At 42.7% G+C, this 24,878-nt stretch overlaps 1 pseudogene; it reads right to left on the reverse strand.

Annotated features, from left to right (window-relative positions):
* Positions 1 to 499: 499 nt before the first annotated feature.
* LOC125914303 (cyclin-A2-like) overlaps positions 500 to 24,878 on the reverse strand; it is a 37,668-nt pseudogene continuing 13,289 nt past the window's right edge.

A 24,878-nucleotide genomic window follows, 5' to 3' on the forward strand; every position in this document is an offset into this window, starting at 1 on the left:
TCTCAGGGGCTAGCCCGGCTCTGTTAGTTACAACTCCTCCATTTCCTGCCCAGATGCCCTTTCCTGAATAACCCCATTCATCCCACGCATGGGAGAAATTGGCTGATCTCTAAGCACTGATTAATGCAACCGCCAGAGCTGGTTTCTTTCCAACAAAGTAACCGATTTTCTTCCCAACAGACCAGCCCATGAGCTCTGAAGGGTGTGTGTGTGTGTGCACGCATATGTGTGTGTGTGTGTGTGTTTTAACACAGCAACAGAAAGCCAAGAATTTCTCATCTAATTACCTGTTTGGTAACTACTTGTTTCAACTTCTTCCCTTTCTTCCTTTTTTTTCAAATTCCCCAAATCCATTTACTGATTCCCATTATGATGACAGCTGGCATCATTAATACTTTAGCAAAATCACTTAAAATTAGCCAAATATCTGAGATAGTTACATGTACAAAAGATACAAATTAAAACCATTTAAAATGTAATGCATAATTTGTACTTGGCCTTATAAATAACTTCTGTATTTAGACATGATTATAAACTTAAAACCTTAGAAAAGCTGGACACCGTATACAATGAGTTATTTACATCGTAGAAAAAAAGGCAGTCTTCACTGCTACACATTTAGTGTCTCTGGTGGCTCGAGAAGAGAAACACCAGGATACTTTGAACTTCTGTTCCTTCCTCTTATGGACTGTTGTGCATGCTGTGGTCCTCTGAGGTAGATCTGGTGAAGGTCCACGAGACAGGGATGGAGACCTTCCAGGGTATATATCTTTAGTCTTTGGAACTAAAGTTTCAGGCCAGCTTTGTCTTGTGACTGTAGAGTGCTAAATGAAAGCCCCCTCCAGCAATCACTGATGCCAAATACTTTAGGTGTGGGTCAGCATCCATCAAAGTTAATTCTCCCAAAAACATCGCCAAACTTTCAACTTTGTGGTTTGCAGACTGCTGGTGCAGAAAGCATCAGGTAAGAAAAAGTCTTGGTGTGGCTAGGTCAAAAGCAAAGTACCTTCATAACTAGGTGCTCCGTCCTCAGGGCTGGTTTCTTGGTATAGGTATCACCTGTGATGTGCACAGACTCTGCTATTTCTGGGGTGCATTTCTTCAAACTTGGAGGCTAACAGCACAGCAGCGGTACCACCGAGAGCTGAAATTTTCCTGCCAATGCCGAGCCGACATGGGCGAAAGGAACCCAGCAATGTAGTTTACAGCCAAATGCAGGGTCTCATTCTGTAGTTTACATTCTTCTCCTACTTTGATGGACAGGTCCACAAGCATAGCCCTCCTACTGTTAGTGACGTCCGGCTGTTTCTTCATGTAGCCCACTTCAGGCTTACATCTAACCTCCACTTCCTTAAGGTATGTGTGAATGTCCTCACGGCTGCCTGTCACTTCAGGAACACCCACTGGCTTTCGTCTTCTAGTGCAACTTGCCCATAGTATGTGGTGACTCAGAACTACCATTCACTGGATAATGAAGGGGTACCAGCAGTTTTCTTGGCCCTGATAAAGTAATAGCTGAGCTAAAAGCCAGGACATTTTCATGTTCTGTTTTGTTTCTAGATGGAGGTGGCCTCTTTTGTGTCTCTTCTTCTGCTTCATCCACGTGAATGGTAAGGGCAGGCTGTTGACTGTTGGCTTTCCAGGGAGGAACAGGTGCATGCTCATCATTTAGAGGAAGATCCTTAAGAGGTGCAACCCATCCTGTCTTCGGCTCTACGGTGGTGCTGGGAGGCGTGGGTTCCCAGCCCGGGCGGGAGGCTGCTGGGCGGGCTCTGCCTTCTCGGGGTTGATGTTCTCCTGATCCTCTTGAAGCACCCAGCCACCCTCGAAGGCTGCAGGCCTGGGCGTGGAGCTACCCGACGTCACTGCTCCTGGGCGCGGCGAGGTCAACCTGCAGAGCCAGGTTGAATTTTTCCCTCTTACTGGGGTAAATTCAGGGTGTAATCAATTAAGAAAAAGTTATCTCATTTCTTTACCAAGAGAAAAGATAAATCTTATGGCCCAAACGGACTTGTGGGTGTAGTTAATTCCTGAAGAGATCCCAGCTCTTCAGGGCTGGGAAAATGGGAAAGTCCCTCTTTCCACTGGTGCACATGATGATGGGTCACAGTGATGGTCCCAAACTCGGGAAGACTACAGACTGAGACGCGGACGCATCAAAATGTTGTGTACTACAAACCTCCATTTGTAGATCCGTATTTTGGTCTATACCGATTTCCTAGCAATTTTCAGACACCGTGTTAGTTGCTGTTGAGAAATTTAAAAAATTGCCTCATTGTTATGACCTCACGATCTATGGTGGCCTCGCAATCTATGGTGGAGAAGAAAAACATCAACAAAGAGCTCCAGTTGATGGTAGAATGACATTAACGCCTTAAAAACACCAAATAAAAAGAGCTGGGACTTTACAGAGAGGGAAAGAGGCAATGAGCAAATGGGGAGACCAAGGATGATCTCGTGAAGGAAGTTGGGCTTTGCAAGACTTTTGGGTTGAATACGAATTAAACAGGCAGATAGACCTCTGTACCTGCTTTATTTACTTTCACGGCATGAATCAGGAGGAGACATGATGTTGTACATCCGCTTGTGTCTCCCCACCCCAGTAGAATGTGAGGTCCATGAAGACAGTCGATTCTGTTATCTACACTATCCCAGCACCAAAGCAGTGCCTCCCACATAACAGGCACATGATGAATACTTGTGAATAAAGAAAGAAATGATTGAAGAGTCACAGCATTCCAGGTAGAAGAAATAATATAAGCAAAGGAAGATTGGAATAGAAAACTCATTTATTGGCCGTCTGCTCAGTGTTAGGAATCATATGCTTTCAATATATTCTGCTAAAGTGAGAGCAGGCAAATTTTTTCTGCGAAGGGCGGGAGACTAAATATTACAGACTTTGAGGACCGTCCAGCCTCTGTTACAACTACTCTGTTCTGCCGCCATATAATGAAAACAGCCATAGATAATATGTGAAGAAATAAGTATTGCTGTGTTCCAGTAAAACTTTACCAGAACAGGCATGGGGCTGAATTTGACCCACAAGCTATCGTTTACCGGTACCTAACCTTTATCAATCAAAGACAAAGAAATTATTGCACTATATATGATTGATTAGTTCATGCAAATGTGTAAGAAAGAGATATATTATCAATATTTTTTTTAATTTTTTAACGTTTATTTATTTTTGAGACAGAGAGAGACAGAGCATGAACAGGGGAGGGGCAGAAAAAGAGGGAGACAGAGAATCCGAAACAGGCTCCAGGCTCTGAGCTGTCAGCACAGAGCCTGACGTGGGGCTCGGTGCTCAGGTCTCACGGACCGTGAGATCATGACGTGAGCCGAAGTCGGACGCCCAACCTACCAAGCCACCCAGGCGCCCCTATATTATCAATATTTGCATCATGAATTGATTACCGGGCTGCACATATTGTAGACGCCAGGCTGGCCAAAGAAATAAAGTTTATACGCAGTCACATGAATTTTCCTATGTTGAAAACTTGTCTCAGTTCCCTCCAGAGAATTTTGAACAGTTACCAAATATGATGAGCAAATTTCTGAATGCGCAGCAGAAACACTGGAGCAAAGGTCCCCAGGAGAACTTCCTTTCATGATTCAAATTCAAATTTTTACTTGAACTACCTAGATGACTCAGCACTTTTCTCATCAAGGGCAAATATATGTAGGATAAAATATTAAGCTCTTTTGTAGTGATTTCACATAGGAATCCCAGCAATTAGTATATACCATAATCACATTGAGATGAAGAGAACAACAAAATAGTGCTCAGCAGGACTTATATAAGAAGTCTTATGTAAGGATTTATAGTATAAGCAGGACTTCTAGCGCAACCCAGAATGTAGCTATGTCTCAGGAGACAGCCCGCTATTGACTCACACAAGTTAAAAGGAAAGTTCACACAGGCACAGCCTGGGTTGAAACAAGTAGGCAGAGAAATTCAGGCTGTCAAGAAGTGGAGGCCAAAGGAATTAGCTGAGGCATAAAGAGTCAGGCAAGTCTCAAAGGTGTGGGCAGCTCGGGGTAAAATCTAAAAACTTTGGCCAAGGCTGGAAGATTCAGACATCTAGATGCTGGCTCAGAGGAGTCAGAAAGGCAGCTGAAGGGAGGAGAGGGGTAACGCTGAGTACTACCCCTGTGTATGTTTACCGGTACCTAACCTTTATCAATGTATGTGCCCTGTGGGGCACATACAAGAATATGTTTTCTAGTGAAGGATTACTAGACCTTCTAATTCGTACAGCTGTTCTGTCCATGAAACTTTCTTCATTTTATGGTCAGTGAATGTTGATGAGGAAGACTTTCAAAAGGCACAGATTCTCTGCCCAACTTCTGGTTAAACACATCAAATATATCAAGTGGAATCAAAGGTATATTTCCCATTACCTTTATCAGTCCCCGTTTCTACACCTCTTATGAATAAGAGATGGATGCAAATAAAGAAACAAACAAGCAAATAAACAAATACATAGAAGTTATTCAGCAGACCCATCTCCCCATGTATCTGAGCATACAAATATATTTACCTTTCCCAGCCTTCCTGACAGTTCTACAACTGAACTCTCGTCAATGGTCTGGGAATAAGAAGTAACGTAATGTTCCCTCCAATCCTGGACAATCAAACATATTCAAACATAATCTTGCATCTTCTTTCCTCTTCTACCTGGCTGGAGCAGAAAAGGCTCCCAGGGCAGACTGAGATTCATGTGTATAACATGGCACAGATTCACGACTGACGAAACTGGGTTTCTGAGTCACTGCGTGGAGGAGAGCCAGCAATCCAGGAGAGCCATCATTGTACTGTGACATCACTTTTAAGCCTCTGATACGGGGGGCACATCTACTCCAGCGGTTAACATCACCTTAACTGATGTTCAATAGGAGAGCACACTTCGGTATTGGAAATTTTTGCAAATATTGCCTGACCTCACAGAGCCAGGGAGGGGAGTGGGAGATAGAGGGGTCCAGTTATAGAATGAGTAAGTCACGGGAATAAAAAAGGCACAGCATGAGGAATATAGCCAGTGATATTGTAACGGTGTTGTATGGGGACAGATGGTAGCTATGCTTGTGGTGAGCATAACATAACGTATAAACTTGCCGAGTCACTATGTTATACGCCTGAAACCACTGTAACATGGTGTGTGACCTATACTCAAAATTTGTATAAAAAATCAGTACAAAAAAGAAGAAGAAATAAATGAAATTAGGTTAACATAACGGTTTCCTCATTTAAGCGAAGTTCAATCATATCTCTGATGCATATGGAAAAGAATGAAGTAAAACACGACAGTCCTTGGGAACTGGGACAGGATTGGGAGATCTAGACTAATGTTGGTTCCTGGAGACCGTTGGAAAAATGGTGAAAATAAGGAACTTCCATAGACGGCCACACAGTGGAATGCCTCTGAGGACCATTGGCAGACACCACAGAACATTTGCCTTTTCCTCTTTTTTTTTTTTTTTTTGTCTTAAAGTTTTGTCATTTTTTTTTCTTTTTTCTCTATACTCTCTCAGCTATCGTAGTACTTCCTATCTAACTCATGAATATATAATGTCTTATTTATTCCACACATGTGACTCCTACCAAATTGCAATTCCTCAGGGCAGATGTCGAGTCTTTAACATTTTTCCTTTTGTTCCTAAGAGGCCGAGAACTGAGTCTATCCCACTTCTCAATTCGAGATCCAGAGTCAGCACTGATCTGTGACAAGGTGCTGGTCTGGTTTGTTTGTTGTTTTTCTCCTTTATCCCTCACCACCAGTCTCCATCTGCCTTCCTCCGACATAGGCACTTGCTTTAGTCTATTTAATGCATGTATATCTACTATCACTTAGACATGTGTTCCGCTTGGAAAACAGGTAGCACTGAATACGATGCATGTTATATCCGTAAATGGTATTTCACTATCTATCTTATTCTGTACCTTATTTTTGTATTCACTCCTTTGTTTTGGAGATCTCTCTATGCTGCCATATGCAAATCTAGCTCATTTCTTCTGACTCATGCATAGTATTCTCCAGCATGATAACTGATTTTGAATCCGTCAGCATGTTGCACCAGTGAATATAATTTAAGAACATGATGAGAAAGTTCCTAGTTGGCCACCAATTGTCTGGATTAGTCTGGGATTTTATTAAATTTACCTCCTTGGTTAATGACCTGGAGTCAGAATTGGCAGTGTGCTCATTTCATTCGTAAACGATAATAGCTTTGGAGGTAAGAGAATGGCAGGATGATACCACACTACCCCTGCACACTCCCTGCCTGCTGTCTCTATCATAATGACCTCCGCCTTAATCTGATTATAAATTTGTAAGGAATTACCCACAGTAGTTTCCTGTTTGGTACAGCTTCTAGAGAACCATGGCATTTTGGAGCAGTTTTTAGAAAGAGAGAAGCTACTCACTGAGGTTTTCATTTCTTGATTTAACTATCAAGAATACCATGTGTATCTCCCCTCTGCCCTTCACCCTAATCCCTCCCTCCTTCATTCAAGAGATCAGCAGTTATGATCTCCTGAAACACAAAGCCCTAGTTTGGTGTTTCTTAAGGTAAATAGTATAGAGTCACATGGGTATCAGAATGCCATAGGCATTTGCTAAAAATAAAGATTCCAGTCCTTCCTAGCTGAATCAGAGTCTCTGGGGGTACCTTCAGTAAGTGATCACAATGCACTTTAAGGCTTGAAACTCTCTGCCATAATCCTTGACTATCTAACTCAAAACTTAACGATAGTTAGTGTGCCCAGATAGTAATAGACTTTATGGTTATAGAACAGTGAAATGGAGGCTGCTTACCTGCCTTTACCTGCCAGGGCACCTGTTCTTGACATTTATAGCCAAAAGGGTCTACTTTGTCCAAGTTTTCATATAAACAATATCCAAAGAGGGTTATTTCACTTGGAATTTTATAAAGATGACAGAGTCACTCGAGATATTCTATGTAGAAAACCATATTCCATTTTCTGTACATGCTTATAGCTGACTGAGTTTGGAACATACTGACTGAGTTTCCTAATTGAAAAAAAAAAATGGTGACCACCTTCTAAAAAGACTACAGCTCATCCAGTCTGCATTCTCGTCTCCTAGGACAGAGATGCTCTCTCTACTGCTAAAATCGTGTATACTCATCCTTTTGCATATTTTTGCTAACATTTACTCAAGAAACTCCACCTATGTCTGAGTCCTCTCTTACTACACCTGGAGGGGTTGCAGGCAGAGATGCTTCCTACTGAAAGTGTAACAGGGATGGGAGCCCTCATTGCCCAGAAGCTGAAGAGCCCTGCCACCAGCACTTCTCATGGGACATCCTTAAACACAACCCTAATGACAGTGAGGCTCACACCAGCTGGCGCGCATGAGGAAGGAGGGGCCTACACGCCTCCGCCTCCCGCTCTGAGGGGCAGCTTTGGTGGGAAGGCAGCAGTGTCACTGAAGCCTGGACACAGGACCTCCAGGTCCAGGCCCCACGGAAAGCTCTGGCACCCAGGTGTGTACCAAGTCACAAAGCACAGCCTGAGCACCCGGCTGCCTCTGGCTGCCACAAAGCATCTGGGCACCAAGGACACGATGACTCACAGTTCAGTGAAGTCATTTTGAAATACTTTGCTGCACTTCCCTTCATCAAATCGAGGCCCAGACAGGCATTATTTTTTTGGATGACAGTCACTTCAAACAAAAGCTTATAATCACCGTTTCTGATTGCCAACAAATTACTTGGAAATTATTAGAACGATGTGATGAGCAATTTGCACCTCATTTTAAGTCACTCAATAAGCAATATTATAATATGCTCATTTTATCCATGTATCACACATAACATATGTAATATATTACTTGCTGAATGTTAGATATGTTGAGTTTCAACTTTGGATGCACACATAAAAAAGTGGTGGAAAATTAGTATTTAATTTCTTTATGCTCAGTTTTATAGAAGAGAAACCTGACTAGATTATACAGCCAAGATCCTATTTTGGTATGTAAAGATTCTTGGCCTGACCAATTAAATAAACTGGCTGGGCTTCTAACCACTTTTTCAGTCCAAAGGTAAAAAGAGTGGCACATCTCATTTCAGCTTGTAACTCTTAGGAAAGTGTCCTCAGGGCACCTGGTGGCTCAGTCAGTTAAGTATCTGACTCTTGATTTCAGCTCAGGTCATGATCTCATGGTTCATGAGTTTGAGCCCTGCATCGGGCTCTGTGCTGACAGCATGGAGCCTGCTTGGGATTCTCTCTCTCCTTCTCTCTGGCCCTCCCCCGCTCATGCTCGCTCTCCCTCTCTCTCTAAAATAAATAAGTTAACTTAGTTTTTTTAACACACAAAAAAGGAAAGTGTCTCTCCATTCATTAAGACCTCACATAGTCCTTAGTCTCTTGGCCATCCTAACAAATGTTTGAAGACACCCAAAGATTTATCTGAGATCCCAGTTACCAAGAGAATCTAGATGAACTGTCTTGACAACAAAGGGCTTCCACGGTCAGGCTCAAAGACTGCTCATCACTCAACAATCCATCAGCATACAGCTTCATTCTGTTCTAATTCAACTCTTCTACTCACAGGCTCCAAAAATGTGCTTCCATACCATATGCTGTGTTGCCTCTTTCCTTTGTCATCTCACATACCAATTTCTCTATCTGGTTCCAAACCAGATTATCTCCCCCATCCCTTTCAGCTTTTCCAAATCCTGCCCATTCTTTGGGATCCAAAAAGTGTCCTGGCTGTGTATGTATGATCTTCCCTCGGGTCCAGTTTTCCACAATCATGGCTCCATCTGAGTTCTTAGAGCATGCACCATACGCTCATTTCACATCTATCATTCACCATTGTGATGTCTCATATCTGTCCTGTGTATCTATTTCCCTCTTCCATTGCTCTTAACTTTCCAGATGCACTGTGCCTTCCATGACCATGTAGATGGTAAGCTCCTGAGAACGGGACTGTTCCTCATTATTTTTGGAGTCGACAGCAGCCCTGGGTTCAGGGCCCTGCACACAGAGGCAGCTCATCAAAATCCTCTTTATTTCTCTTGAAAGGCTTCCTGCGGCTTCAGGTGCTGTCTTTGTCAGGAGGCTTTCAGGTTTGAATGAGTTGCCTGTCTTTGCCATCCGAACCTTCACATAGTGCTTAGCCTTCTCTCCTGGCAAGTACCTTTCTTGTCATTCATGCCTTTTTTTAGTAGAAAAGATGTGAGCGACATCACTTAAAAAATAAATTTAATATAGGTTTTGGAGACAGGGAAAAATAGTTATTCTTGGTTAAAATACACTTTGAAAATGATTATCTAGGGGTCAAAGATTCTGGATTGTAAACTCTGCTAGATATAGTGAGCATTTTGAAGATGAAAGGTACTCCCCAAAGTGATACCTTTTAATTCATGATTCTTTTTTAGACTGGCTCTCATAGGCAAGATACAAACTGTAGCAAAGGCACCTTAACTTTAAAAACAGAAGTTTAGCAAATCATTCTCAAGGATGTTCAGACTCACCGGTACAGTTCAGGGATCCATGACGGCTTTAATCTGGTTTGGGACACACATGTAGCTTTATCTGGAACACAAGTTTCTCATTCAAATGTCTCCTAATGCAAAAAGACTCAGAACAGAATAGTTGGGAAGCAGTGGTTTCTCTGTGTGACCCACTGAGGATTGATATAAGGGAAGGGAAGATGTGCTTCATTAAAATGTAGGTCCTTGGTGTAATTTTGCAGAACATTATACCTCTCCCAACTGCCACAGTAAGAAACTAGCACAAATCAACCAGTTTTTTCCATTCAGTTCTGTTTTCATCACCTCTGTAGTAAATAACTAATATTATCCCCTTCTCATGGGGCTCTTGAGTTAATCCCAGAAGAGATAAATATCATCAACAGCATCTGGGGAATTGGTTAATGCTTCACTTACTGAAGAACTCTGTTGTTTTTGAAATCGCACTAGTTTGAGATACACTTTCCCTTGAATTACAATGTGTTTCCTTGAAAGTTTATCTCTCAGGAAAACTCCCCCAATGCCAATGTAAACTCTCTTCCAAGCTCCAAATTAAATCACATCTTAGTGCAATTCAGATGTCATAAAAGTAGATAAAACTAAAGCTGAGTGAATAAAGGACACAAGTTCTCCTTGGAGGGAAATACAATTTGATATATATTTTTAAGTCTGAGACTTCTGACACTCAGCTCTTATCATCTCCAAGATGTGCAGCCTAGAGATTTTCAAGAATTGAAAAAAGAAAAACCTTCAACAAATAAACAATAAAACACATTTTAAAGTCTTAACCAGTGACTTGAGGGTCTATGGGTATAACACTATCATATGCTTGCATGGCAAACCATTAACACTTAGTAGTTGAAAAATAACAGCCATTTTATTTGCTCATGATTCTATGGGGTCAACAGTTCGAACTGGGATTGGAGGGGTGGTTCTTCTATTGTTCTCGGGGTCACTCATGTACATGCAGGTGCCTGGAGGCTCAACCACAGCTGTTGGATCCATGTGCTTTCCCTTACATGTCCAAGGTTTGGTATGGCTGTCAGGGGAGTCACCCAACCCTAACAAGCTGGACAGGACTTCTTCCCAGGGCAGCTGATTACTAAGGGGTGAGAACAGAAGCCTAGGTCCACACTTAGAACTTCACACCGTTCCTTCTGCTGCATTCTATCAATCGAAGCAGCCACAAGGCCAGTCCAAAGCCAAGGGTAGGGGAATAGTGCCCAGTCTTGACAGCAAAAACTACACAGGATCTGTTGCCCTTTTGAACCACCACATCATCTACTTTCCAAAACACAGAATGGAGAGGACTGAATATTCTGACCTTAGCAGCGCTGGGTTGCTGTTTGTTTGTTTTTTCTTTTCTTCATGGGAAAGGAACACTTATTTTGTGACAATATCACAAAGACCACCTCGATACCACCAGTATTGAAAAGACTCAAGGTTAAGGGATACCCAACATGGAATCAGAACACAAATAATGAAAATCCATTATTCATGAACTAAAGAGTCTAATAGCTATTAGATATATATACTATAAATATTCTTGCTTTTGTAAAATATTCATATCCAAGTCTCACCTCAGATGTACAGAAGGGCTCCTTGGATCAATGATTCTTATTTTATTTTTTTATATTTTTTATAATGGAAAGGTCGGGGCGCCTGGGTGGCTCAGTTGGTTGAGCAGCCGACTTCGGCTCAGGTCATGATCTCGCGGTCCATGAGTTCAAGCCCCGCGTCGGGCTCTGTGCTGACAGCTCAGAGCCTGGAGCCTGCTTCCGATTCTGTGTCTCCCTCTCTCTGACCCTCCCCCGTTCATGCTCTTTCTCTCTCTGTCTCAAAAATAAATAAACGTTAAAAAAAATTTTTTTAAATATAATGGAAAGGTACCCCAAAGTAGAATAATATCATGAATTCCTATATATTCATCACTCACCTCCAGTAGTTAACAGCATTTTGCCAATTTTCTTTTATCTTTCCGTCCTGCACACACTTTTTTCTTTCCAGTATATTAAAGCAAGTTTCAAACAATACGGTATTTCACTTGATGTGTGTGTTCATTAAAGACTTCTCAGATGATTTACACGTGGGTGGCTAGGACAGAAACAGTCAGTGGTCACCATATCTTCCATGGGCTCCTCTACAATCTCAGTCTTTTTTATACTTTGGGTCTGGGACATGTGACTTGTCCTGACCAATAGCTATGGGCAATAATACCTGGTGTCCTTCCAAGTTGAGGCATTAAGATCTAGGGACCTTCTCCATCAAAGCCCTCCTGCTTTGGTGAGCTGGGAATTCTGATACCCCAAGTGACATAGCTACAAGTGGAAGGAGGCTGCTATTTCAGAGCAGATTTGATGTGCGAAGTAAGCTTTTATTTTCTCAAACTACTAAAACAGGGGAGTTTCTCTTTTATCTCAGCCTATGCTGAAATAATAGAACACCTGGTTTATACAGCCATAAAAAAAGGAGGAGATCGTGCTATTTGCGACAACATCGTTGGACTTAGAGGTGTTATGCGGACTGAAATAAGTCAGACTGAGAAAGAGAAATATCGTATGATTCCACTCATAAGTGAAATCTAAAACAAACAAATACATACATACATACATACATACATACATAAATAAGCAGAATCAGACCTGTAGATACAGAGCACAAACTGATGGTTGCCAGCAGGGAGGGGGCGGAGGGTTGAGTGAAATGGGTGAAGGGGAGAGAAGGATACAGGCTTCCAGTTATGGACTGAATAAGTCATGGGATGAAAGGCACAGGATAAGAAATACAGTCACCGACGCTGTGATGGTGATGAAATCCCACAGATGGCAGTTATACCTATGGTGAACATCCCGTAATATATAAACTTATCAAATCACTACGCTGTACATGTGAAACTAATGTAACATTGTGTGTCAACTAGACTCAAATAAAACACTGAAAAAAGAAAATTAAAAATTAAAAAACACCCAATTAGAAGGGAACACAGCTAGGAACTACTGACTATGTGATCAGAGGCAAATCAGCAAAACTCTATAAGCCTCAGTTTCTTCATCCACAGAATGGGTAACAGTAACACCCATGCTCTCTCCGTACCTCAGAAGGTTATCTTGAGAGTGAAGTGGAAGAAGGATAACTGTTTGAAAAGCGACACGCTATTATAAAATGTGGTGGTTTGCTAGACTGTTGTTCAGGCTATCAGACCCGCTTCCCACCATCAACAGCTGAAGAACGTGACTATACACAATTTGCCGCACAGAAAAGTTTTTATTAGTTCATCTCCAACGTTACTATCTTTAAAATTACTGACTTTGGGATTGTATGTATCGATGGTCACAATTTTAAAACCTCAACAGTAGGACAGATGGAAAAAGAATCACTTTTAACCGATTCATCCACTCTCTGCCGCTCTTTGTGGGATCCAGTGCTAGGTGCTTGGAGGGTGTGTGGGGTCACTACCCACAGATCAATGTTCCCAACTCCACCAACGTATTTCGCAGGAACTGGCTCACATGACAGCAAGGTAGTGATATAGCCCATCATCCAAACCCACACATTTTTGAGAGTGAAAGGAGAAATAGTAATAACTATGCCAGGATGACAGGTGAACCTAGGACCCTGGGAAGTATGGTCATCCTACGCTGTCATGGCAGAGAGAATAGGGAAGAGCAGTAGGAATGATTTCATCAAGTTTTCAAGAGGTGAACACTTGTACTGATTTTTTCTGTAAAGAAGAGGAGAGGAAGGAAGAGGGAGAGGAGGAAGGAAGTGAAGAGAGGGCAGAAAAGAAAAGCTAGGAAGCTAGAAAGGGAAGAAAGGGAAGGGAAGAAGAGAAAGAAAGAAAACCTGCTGGTGCCCTAACCTACCCCTGTGATGAGACTAAACCGTGGGGAACAGCCGTATGGGCCCAAATTGACGGGCCTTTGTGGGAAGCAAACCACACTCTTGAAGGTCAGGGGACTGCCACCATGGGGGAGTGTGGTGGGCGGCCTGACCACCCTGACGGGGCATGTCTGAGGAGCTGGGTTTGGAGAAGACAGTTTAGCAGCCAGAACGGCAGCTTGCTGGAGGCCCTGCCAGCCAGGCCAAGAATTTTGGTTTGTTAATTCTTTAAGTTCAGCTTCTCAGAGTTACCGTGTCGTTGGGAATGCACATTTGCAGTCCAGAGAATATAAGAAACCATAGAAGAAACTAGGGGCATATTTCTAAGGGATCGAATCTTTAAAGGGGCGCCTGAGTGGTTCAGTCAGTTAAGCATCTGACTCTTGATCTCAGCTCAGGTCATGATCTCACAGTTCGTCAGTTCAAGCCCCATATCAGGCTCTGCACTGACGGTGCAAAGCCTGCTTGGGATTCTCTCTCTCCCTCTCTCTCTGCCACTCTCTCTCTCTCAAAAATAAATAAACTTTTAAAAAATTAAAAAGTAATCTTTTAAAAGTGGTGGTGGGGTATAGGCAGATATTGAAAAACTTAACCAAAAATCATTTTAAGATGATTACACTAAACGATCAGAAGTGTTATGAAATTCAAATGCTTTATATCATTTAAAGACAAAAAAACAAGGATTCACTTAAAAAAAAACATTTGTTTTGCAATTTTGCAGAATTTATCTATTCAAGCATGATCCCCAGGCCACAGAAGTTTGTATTTACTCTTTTCTTCAGAGAGGAGACTTGCGGGGTGCGGGGAGGGAGGTTTGAAAGAGCCTCGTTTAAGCTGGAAGACATCGGCACAGAAACAAGACGGCAGGGGGTGTGACACAAATGCCACCTCACGGGTTAGTGTGGCACAGGTGGGGTGGATGGAGTGCAGGACAAGTGACAGGTCAGGCCCACAAAAGGCAAGGCAAGGGTAAGCTTAGATCTTTTTCTTTTTGTTTTTTTCGTTTGGCTTTTGTTTTCCGATTTTTGTATTGGGACAAGAAGGAATAATTTTATTTCTCATTCTATTTTAAGTTATCATTGTCTTTTTCAAATATCCTATTTCTTTTTGTGCTGATTTATGCATTTTATACTTGTCTAGTAATCCGAACTTTGCATCTGGTCATGCAGTTACCCACATATGCTTTTATGATCTTTATCATACATCTGTGGTTGGATCGCCATTTTCCATATGATTTGTTTTATTTGTATCTTTTATTAGTCCTTCCAGGAAATTGGCTCCGATGGGGCCATGTGGCCAGAAGTTTGCGGTGCTCTGATTGGCTGGGTCTGAGTCACACACCCTGCCCCTGGAGCCAGGGGGGATATTGTTCCCTAGACAGGGGGAGGGTGGTTTCCCAGGATACATTTAGGGCACGGCTATCTGAACAGAGTGAATGTGCGCTGGAAACAAAATACTCCTGTGTGTACTAATTTCACACGTGGAGCCAATGCAGACAGATATGCCACAATGTAAACAAATTTGTCAAAATGAGAATAGAAGGAGTAAGTACTTTTAGCCATCAAATCGTTATACAGTGTAGTCAAGTTTTCGTCTGCTAATATGAAACAAAGAAACATGACATCACTTTCTATCAGGAGAGATTATATACATTCTTCCACAGAGATCAAACTTCTAAAGTTAACCTAAGGGCAAGCATTTCCCAGATGCTGTGTGTGGAGCTGAGTGACAGGGTCGGCAGGTGCCCTTTCCAGCTCTCATGCTGACAGTAGGAGCAGCCAGTGACCACGGTGAAAGAAACCAGACACAAAGAAAGTTGAATCTGTACCTGGATTAGCCCAGAGCTAAGGGTGTTGCTGAGGTTTTGCTGAGTTCTTCACCTTCTTCATGCTTTGCGTGGCCTTTACAAGGACAAACTCCTCCAGCAGAATTTGTCTATTCAAGCGTGATCCCCAGGCCACAGAAGTTTGCATTTTTTTCAGAGAGGAGACTCGGGGGTGGGGGGGAAGGTTTGAAAGAGCATTGTTTAAGCTGGAGGACATCGGCCCAGAAACAAGATGGCAGGGGGTGTGACAAATATGCCACCTTATGGGTTACTCTGGCACAGGTGGGGTGGATGGAGTACAGGGCGAGTGACAGATCAGGCCCACAAAAGGCAAGGCGAGGGACACGTGGCCTGGCTGAAGAGCTTAACTGGGCTGAGAGCTGGAGGGAGGCCCCAGGCTTCCCTTGTGCTACCCCGAAACCGGTCATTGTCACAGGTCTCAGCCACCCCATCACGTCTTCATACAAAGATACAAGAAAAGCACTAGACATAGGAGCTTCCTCTTGCAGCCACAGCACAGCACCCAGGGTCTGGCATGTAAGACATATCCCTTAAGTGTCTGTGGAACAGGATGGAATGGAACAGAAGTGACAAAACTTACTGACTGAATGAATAATCATGTGGAAAAGAGAATCCAGAGAAAAAGTACTGACCTGCTTTATGAGGAAGAACATGTAATTTTTTCAAGTTTATTTATTTTTTTTTCAGGGGGGTAGAGGGGCAGAAAGAGGGGGAGAGAGAGAATCCCACGCAGGCTCCACACTCAGAGTAAACTCCCACACGGGGCTTGAACCATGAACCATGAGATCACCACCTGAGCCGAAACCAAGAGTCAGACCCTCAACCAACTGAGCCACCCAGGCACCCTGAGTAGCATGTAATTTAATTTGAAATGAAATGTGAGATGTATGCAATTATTACAACAGAGATTTGGTGTCGGGCAAACTAAAAAGCTCCTTACATTTATAAAGAGCTGTATAAATAGATGCAAGGTATTGGTGCTGGTGATGTTATTACATCCTGGATAAAGGATCAGTAACACCAGAGGACATGGCTCTGGGTACAGACTCCATGGCCCTCACCATCAGCCCACCAGCCTTAGAAAGGTGTTTACCATATTTTCATGGAATAGACATTTCATGTTATGGATGTTTTATACAATTTACATGGACAATAGAAAAAGACAAGGAAGGTGTCTGAATTTTCCAATGAGATTAGTATTAGGTTGCTACCTAAACCAGTAATTCAGCACAAGAGAATTCTACCTCCAGCCAAGATGAAGGTAAGGGGACTAGATTTACCCTCCCACCAGAAACAAACAAAAAGAGGGATCCTTTTTCCATCTGTCCTACTGTTGAGGTTTTAAAATTGTGACCATCGATACATACAATCCCAAAGTCAGTAATTTTAAAGATAGTAACGTTGGAGATGAACTAATAAAAACTTTTCTGTGCGGCAAATTGTGTATAGTCACGTTCTTCAGCTGTTGATGGTGGGAAGCGGGTCTGATAGCCTGAACAACAGTCTAGCAAACCACCACATTTTATAATAGCGTGTCGCTTTTCAAACAGTTATCCTTCTTCCACTTCACTCTCAAGATAACCTTCTGAGGTACGGAGAGAGCATGGGTGTTACTGTTACCCATTCTGTGGATGAAGAAACTGAGGCTTATAGAGTTTTGCTGATTTGCCTCTGATCACATAGTCAGTCAGTAGTTCCTAGCTGTGTTCCCTTCTAATTGGGTGTTTTTTAATTTTTAATTTTTTTTTAATGTTTTATTTGAGTCTAGTTGACACACAATGTTACATTAGCTTGATGTGTACAACATTCATGAGAGTTTTCACACACTGGGCACCAGGAAACCAAGGATTGTGATCCCCGGGTGAGGGGGAACAAACATGAGTTGTGTGCTTGCCCCACATCATTGCCTGGACAGAGTTTCTAGATGTTCTGTAGGAAGGAAGAAACTTGATGAAGTCTGGTGAACATCTTGAGCCCCAGGATTGGGACTATCCAGGCTCAAAGTTTTCTGTGTCTATCTAGAAGACAAACTCAAAAAAAATGGATTGTGATGCACTGCAATTCACCCGGTAGCCAGAGCTGTGACACTAGAGTTGGCCTGGCTTTGGTCTAAATCTAGGAATTAAATGAATCAAAGTCAGAGTTATGCCTTCTTGGGTAAGTCCAGAAGATCCAGACAAATCAGAGTTTAAGATGTATTTATTAAGAATTTAATCACGCTTGGGGCGCCTGAGTGGCTCAGTCGGTTGAGTGTCCGACTTCAGCTCAGGTCATGATCTCATGGTTTGTGTGTTCGAGCCCCACATCAGGCTCTGTGCTGGCAGCTCAGAGCTTGGAGCCTGCTTCGGATTTTGCCTCCCTCTTTCCGCCCTTCCACCACTCACACTGTGTCTCTCTGTGTCTCTCAAAAATGAATAAATGTTTAAAAATTTTTTAAATAAAATAAAATAAAAATAAAAAAAAGAATTTAATCATGCTGCAGTAGAAGGAAAGAGGTAAATGTATACCTACTAATATGAAAAAATCTGCAAAGCATATGGCTGCATGAAAAGGAAAGCCATAGAATGAATAATATAGTGGACATCTGCCATTATTTTGTCTACTCAGCAATAACAATGAAAACTTTCTATTTGGGTGGACTTGCCTACTTTAGGGGGATTACTGGGCGGCAAGGCTCCATTTTCTGCTGACAGTCTGAGAGTGGTAGATATCCCCTCTCCCCAGCCCAGGCACCAGGAAATGAGCCAGGTCTGACCAATGGGAAATTCCTGCCTGCGATGTTTAATCTCCAGGGAAGAAGGCAAAGGTGGAGGGACAGCGGAGGTCATCTGACCCACCTCTCATCTGGACTATTACCACAGCTTGCTAACTGACTTCTCCTTCTGGTTGCACTCCCAGCTCCTCCACGCCTCTCTTCACAATGGCTAGCGACCCACTGAAAGGGTAAACCCTGCTGCTATCCTCCAAAGAGCCCAGCATTAACTCCTGAACACCAATGGAAGGCAGTTTGAGCTCTTTAACACCTAGTCTGCCTCCAGGATCTGCCTCTGTCCAGCCCTTCAGCCCCATCACTTACCACTACCCATCCCACCTTCACATTAGACTCCACCCTTGTTGACCTCTTGGGAATTTCTCCAGCTCTCCAGGTTTTTGTATCACTCTTAGTTTTCTGTTCTCAGCTCACTCAGATGTTTCTTCCTCCAGAAAAACCTTTCATAACCAGTGCCAACACCTCCCAACACCCAGACTGCCTTTCCTTTTGATGATGCCTCCCCTTTCTTCCATAGTCCACTCTGCATTCTCCTGTTCCCACATGAATCATATTTCAACTATGGGCAGTAGTTATGGCTGTACCTCCAGTGAGCAACACGAGGACAGGAAATACGTCTTATTCGGCATGGCGGTCATAAGGAGTATTTGTACAAGTGAATGACAAGCAAAACAGCTTGGATTTTTTCCCCTTACTGCCTGTAGTGAGTGTCCTCTTCCATCCCCCACAATGATTATTTTATCCCTTCTTCACACCTCTCATAATTCAGACAGATTTACCCAGCTCTTCCCTTTCAGCGACTCTCATCTCTCCATTCATGAGGACACCAACCAGAGGTCCACCAGAAGGAACACCTGTTCCTGCTCACCACTAATTCCTTTGCCTGTCTGTCTCCACCCATCTTCTTGCTCCAGCCTCAAAAAGCTCACCCCAGCCCCGTGTACCATGGGCCCCTCTCCTCCCCACCTTGTTGGGAACAGATTACATCAGTTTTGCCTCTCACTTCTTCAAGTATCTTCAGCCTGCTTTCTATCAACATCCAAAAAAGCTCTATTCTCTCCAATCTTGAAATAAAAACAAAGAAGCCAAAATTAAAACTAAAACATGCTCCTTGACCCAAAGATTGTTCTACTTCTCTACTCTCCTTGACAGCCAAGCTACTCATTATGAATTGTCTGCAGATCCTATCAATTCCTCATTTGCCTTTATTCTCCCACTTACCCCAATCTAGTACCGACGTCCTGCAATCTATGAAACCCGATGTGATCAGGCACATCAAAAAATCATGTTACTACCAAGATCTTAGCAGCCATCTCAGGAGCTATGCTCTCTTTTGAAAAACTGTCTTCTTGTGGCTTCTGTGACTCCACACCCCACTTTCCAGCTCCCCTTCTGCCTTTCTGGCTATTCATTCCCAGCCTGCTTTGCTGGCTCTTCTCCTCTATCTTAAAAAAAATTTTTTTTTAACATTTATTTATTTTTGAGAGACAGAGCACAAGCAGGGGAGGGGCAGAGGAGGAGGGGAGACACAGAATCCAAAGCAGGCTCCAAGCTCTGAACAGTCAGCACAGAGCCTGACGTGGGGCTCAAACTCACAAACCGTGAGATCATGACCTGAGCTGAAATCGGACGCTTAACTGACTGAGCCACCCAGGCGCCCCTCCTCTATCTTAATGCTATTGCAGTTAATCAAGGCTGGGACCTGGGTCTTCGGCACCCCTCACTCGTCATTTTCTCCCCTGGCAATTTCAAACTGTCCACAGCCCTTTATGTGCCAAAGACTCTCAAATGCATATCTCTAGGAGAAACCTCCCTTCTGGGCTTCAGATAGACTATTCTACTGCCTGTCTGCTCTCTGCTAGAATATGCTATTTCATGAGCATCTTAAATTAGTCGGTCCAAAACCGACTCTTGATCCTCCCGGCCCCAAGCCCTCAATAGGCTCCTCCTCCAGCTTTTCTCATCTCCCTAAAGAGCCTTTTCCTCCATGCTGTGGCTCATGCCAAAAAAACTGGGACTCATCCTTTGCCACTGTCTTTCCCTCAGCACTTATATTCAGCCAATGACCAAATCCCGTAAGTTCTATTTTCAATATAAACCTCAAGCCCATCCATCTACACTGCTACCACCCTAGCCTGACCACCGTCAGCTCTCCCCAGGATTACTAAATCTCCCCTATCTGGCCCCCCTTCTCTGAATAGCCTCCAGAATGATCTTTTATTAACAAACACTGAATCTTAACATTTTCTTGCTTAAAACACTCTAATTGCTTTCTATTGCACTTGAGATAAAAATTTAAAACCCGTAACAAGGGTAATAAGATGTTATGTACTCTGGTCCCTGCCTAATTCACCAACCAAAACACATGTCACCCACATCCCTGCTCACAATGCCCCAGCTCTGATGGCCTTTTTTTCTTTCCTGGAAATTACCACCCACATCCTTTTCCTGCCACTGGGCCTTCCGCACGCTAATCCTATGTCCCTCCGTCCTTCCCCCTGGCTAGTATCTACTCATCCTTCAGGACCAGTCCTAAACATCCCCTCACCAAAGAAGACTTCCCTTCTCACCCAAGTAAAATATGGTCTGAATTTTTCCTTCTCAAAAGTTCCAGAATTTACTGTTATTTATCGATTCCCGTGATTACTTGTCTAATGGCTATAAGCTTCATGAGAACAGGAACAAATGCTATGGCATGGATGAGCCAAATGCAAAAAGCCAAAATTGTATGTTTCCATTTATTTGGAATGTCCAGAATAGGAAAGCCCCTAGAGGCAGAAAGCAAATTAGTCGCTGTCAGGGGCTAGAGAAAGGGGTAATTGGGAGTAACTATTAATAGGTATGGGGTTTCTCTCTGGGGTGATAAAAATGTTCTGAAATGAACTAGTGGTGATAGTTGTACAACTCTACGAATATACTAAACACCACTAAAATGTACTTGTTAAATGACTGAATTGCATGGTATATAAAGGATATCTCAATTAAAAAAAAAAAAAAAAAGGAACACAATGTCCTTGCTTTGCCCTCAGAAACTTGCCGTGAAGATATTGCACAAGCACAAAGCAAAATATGGTAAATGCTTAGAGAGAGGGAACCACTAAGTCTTTCCAGGATGCTCTGACCAGGGCTTAATCAGGGTCATCTGTACTGCTGACGCCAGAAAGGAGCTCTGACTTGATTTGATTGTCACTCTTGGCCTGACTCTGAGATAAACCTTTGCAAACAAGATAGTGAAGAATTTTCCTTCCACGCCCTCCATTCTTCCCTAGTCACTCCACAAATCTAGGAACACCCTTCCCTTAGATAGATAGATGTCCCCCTGCACACACACATTCCAATGAAACATCAGCTCATGAAAAAGACACACAGCCTAGTGCACTGCCTCCAACCTTGATTTCCATCCCATAGGGAAGACCAATGTGTCAGGGCAGACCAGGAGACCAGCCAACCTCACACAGACAGAAATGGGAAGGCTTCACCTCAGATTAGCCTCTGGTTGCTTGATATAAAATTGTGTATGATCTGTTTCCTTCACTATAAGGGTATATGTTATTCTAGCCATTTCCATGCAAGAATTTTACCTTAATATAATAATGTCTATAATTTAAAATTCTGTATTTTTACATAACATTATAGTACAAGTACTTAAGATGTTATTAGCTACTTTCTTAAGCAATTGTACAAGTTTATGATGTTCCATCAAATAGATATTAAACAGTTATCTTAACTAATCCCTCATGGTAAGATATTTAAGTAGCTCTCAATCCAATGCATTATGAAAATGCAGCAAGAAACAAATTTGCACATAAAGCTGTTTCCATACTTAACTTTATTGCACTAAGATAGATTCCCCAAAGTAAAATTTTTATTCCAATTTCTTTAATTTCTTCTTCTTCTTCTTCTTCTTCTTCCTTTTTTTTTTTTTTTTTTTTTTTTTGGTCCATAAGCAGAGGCACATTATTTTGTTGGGTTAAGTTTGATCAGATCTTACAACTGCTTGCTCCTCAAAGTGTAAATGCAAAAATTAAAAAAGCAGAAGCAATGTTCACACTTTCTTGATACATGCAATACAACCAAGTGATAGGAAAAACACCCCTTTGATGCTTATATTGAACCTACTACATGCCAAGTACGGAACTCCGTGTCTTAAAAATATTAACTAATTTAATCCTGTCAACAACTCTAAGAAGTGGACACTATCACTATCCCTGTTTCACCAGTGAGGACACCAGGCAAAGCCTTACGTGATGGATCCGTGGTCATGGACACTGGTAGTTCGGCTCCAGAGTTGGGGTTCTTGACCACTATGCTACACCCAAATTTGGAGTCAGAAGATCTGGGGTTCAGGTTCCAGCTGCACCACTTACTGACAGGGCAGGTCAGTAAACTCTGCCAGCTAGTTTCATCATCTCTCTTATTTAAACATAAGCTCTCACGATTTTGCGTAAATGCACGCATTATCATATCACTCATTTTTAATGCGGTCGTTTTCCTTCCTTTTTAGTTTAGCTTTATCCTTCTCTCCCACCCCTCTCCACCATTCACCCCCATTCCAATATTCCATGCTAACAACCTAGTACTAATCCTTTTATGGTTTCTCCACACTCGCATAATCATATATTACACATATATTCCACACAGACCTATTTTGTATAGATTAGCATTTTTTATCTAGAAGGATCATATTTGTTTGAAACAGGACCCAATCAAGAAAACAGAAACCATTCTAAGTAAGAGAGAATTCAGTGCAAGATATCGGTTACACTGGTAATGAGTGAGCTAAGAAGCCAAACATGGAATGCTGAGGCAGCCCAGAAGCTGGCAAGAGCAGCGAACTGCTCTCAGCCCTAGGCTGAAGGTGCACGGGAAATAATGCTACACCATCCCAGCAGCTATGGTCACCTGGTGGAAGCTGGCACCATGGTGACGCTGTCCAGGTGGTCAGAGCCATGGAGGAGAGACACAGCTGCCAAAGATGACTCCCTGGTTCCTCTCTTGCTTACAGCCCACAGAAATCCACCATGATTCCCATTGGCTCCACTCAGCTGGAAGCCAGCTGACATGGGAGCCTGGAAAACACAATCTGCAGGCATCTGCCACTTTGTAATTCAGAGAGCAGAGGAGGAGGGAGGAATGGATCAGGGAGCAAACATCCAAATGACCAACATAATGCTATGCACACTTGCCTGTATCTCCTCTCAATCAACGTTACCCTGGGGGAATTTCTCCATTGATGAGTCTTCATGTTCTTGTGCTCTTAAGCGGGAGTAATATTACTTCCATATGATTATTGCGAGCATGCAAGTGAATGGATATTGAAGCTAGAAACCCAAGTAGTAGAATGTAAGTTTTATTAGAATTAGTAGGTCACTGTAAGGTGGTATTTATAGCAATTGCCAAAAACCTGATGAAAACAGCTAAGCTAGAAGTTACAATCTAATCAGATTCTAGGCAGCAGGGAAATGCCCACCTCCCAGTACTTTCCCCCTCAGGGAAGGTAGGTCTTAAGACCTCCCTCTGACCTCCCATCTTGCTCTGCTTCCCAATGTGCCATTTCTTGACTTAGAATACACAATAAACGTATTGGATTCGTGCTTTATAGCAGCACTGACCAATAGAACTTTCTGTGATGATGGAAATAGTCTATATTTGCACTTGATATGTGGCTAGTATGAGTGAGGAACTGTACTTTCAACTTCATTTAACTGATTTAAGTGTAAATTACTACATGTGACAAGTGGCTAGTGTATTTGACAGGGAAGCATTAGAACTTCACCATCATTAACTCGTGAGAGTAGTTTTCTTATCCACAGTGACATGGGAGAATCAACTGAAGCTTTTTCAAAATTCATGTATTTAAACCCACTTCAGATTTACTGACTCAGAACCTCTGGTACTTGTACTATAATGGTCTGTTAAGTTCCTTGCCGCTGTACATTCTCTGCAAGACAAAGAAGAAACGTTACCTTAGAAGTGTACACATTAGCTCAGCTACTCATTAGTGAAGATTAAAATTTTTTGGATGGATTTATTGCCTTTTATATTCACCTAGCTGAGAACAAGACCCTGCAGCAATGGGGGGGGGGGCGGATAAAAAGAAGGGGTAGGTTTTAATAGAGCAGAAGGCAGCCAAGAAAGCCCCAAGAATTTGGCAATGCTCATGCCTTCATAGGCTTTGTGTTGGCATCTCTGGGCAGCCCAGGGTCAGCACGAAGGCACTGGAAAAAGGAGCATACTGTCCGTAACTTTTACCTACTTAAAATGTTTTCCAGGGTCACCCTGGCAGTACAGGGGCAGTGCCAGGAGATCTGGAACTGAACAAGCCCACAGTACGAAAATGGAAGGTAAACCACGCCAAGACGAATTCGTGGCTAATGAGGCAGGCAGCTGCTTTAATTGCACAATAGGATGGATAACAGTGCTGCTGAAAGACAAATGATGGAGTAACGCACTTATTAAATATAAACACCAGGGTGAAGGTGAGGTGTTAATTTTCAAGGCAAAAGACAGCCGTCGTGTCCTGTCACATAATTCCATTTCACATTAAACTTACTGTGGGCAAGAAGGTAATAATGTCAACGACTCACCTCTATTCCTCAACAGCAAGGAAATTGATGGTGAGCTAAAAAGTTTCCAGCCCTGAAGTTAGTACATGACTTGAGGGGATAAAACTAGAATAGGGAGAATATGAAAAATTCAGAACGAATGCCTACAATGCTCTCTCGGTTACAACTGCTCGGTGTTGCTAAGAAAGCATTAACATGCCCTTCTCTGCTCTGGATTCTGCCAGTAGCAGGTGAGAAAACGCCCTGCCCCTCATTCTGACAGCTTGAGTAGGTGCCAGTGTGGATCAGTGGAGTCTCAGACACTCTCCCTTTCATT

The sequence above is a fragment of the Panthera uncia genome (genome assembly GCF_023721935.1).
Source record: "Panthera uncia isolate 11264 chromosome D3 unlocalized genomic scaffold, Puncia_PCG_1.0 HiC_scaffold_8, whole genome shotgun sequence".
Classification (NCBI taxonomy): Eukaryota; Metazoa; Chordata; class Mammalia; order Carnivora; family Felidae; genus Panthera; species Panthera uncia.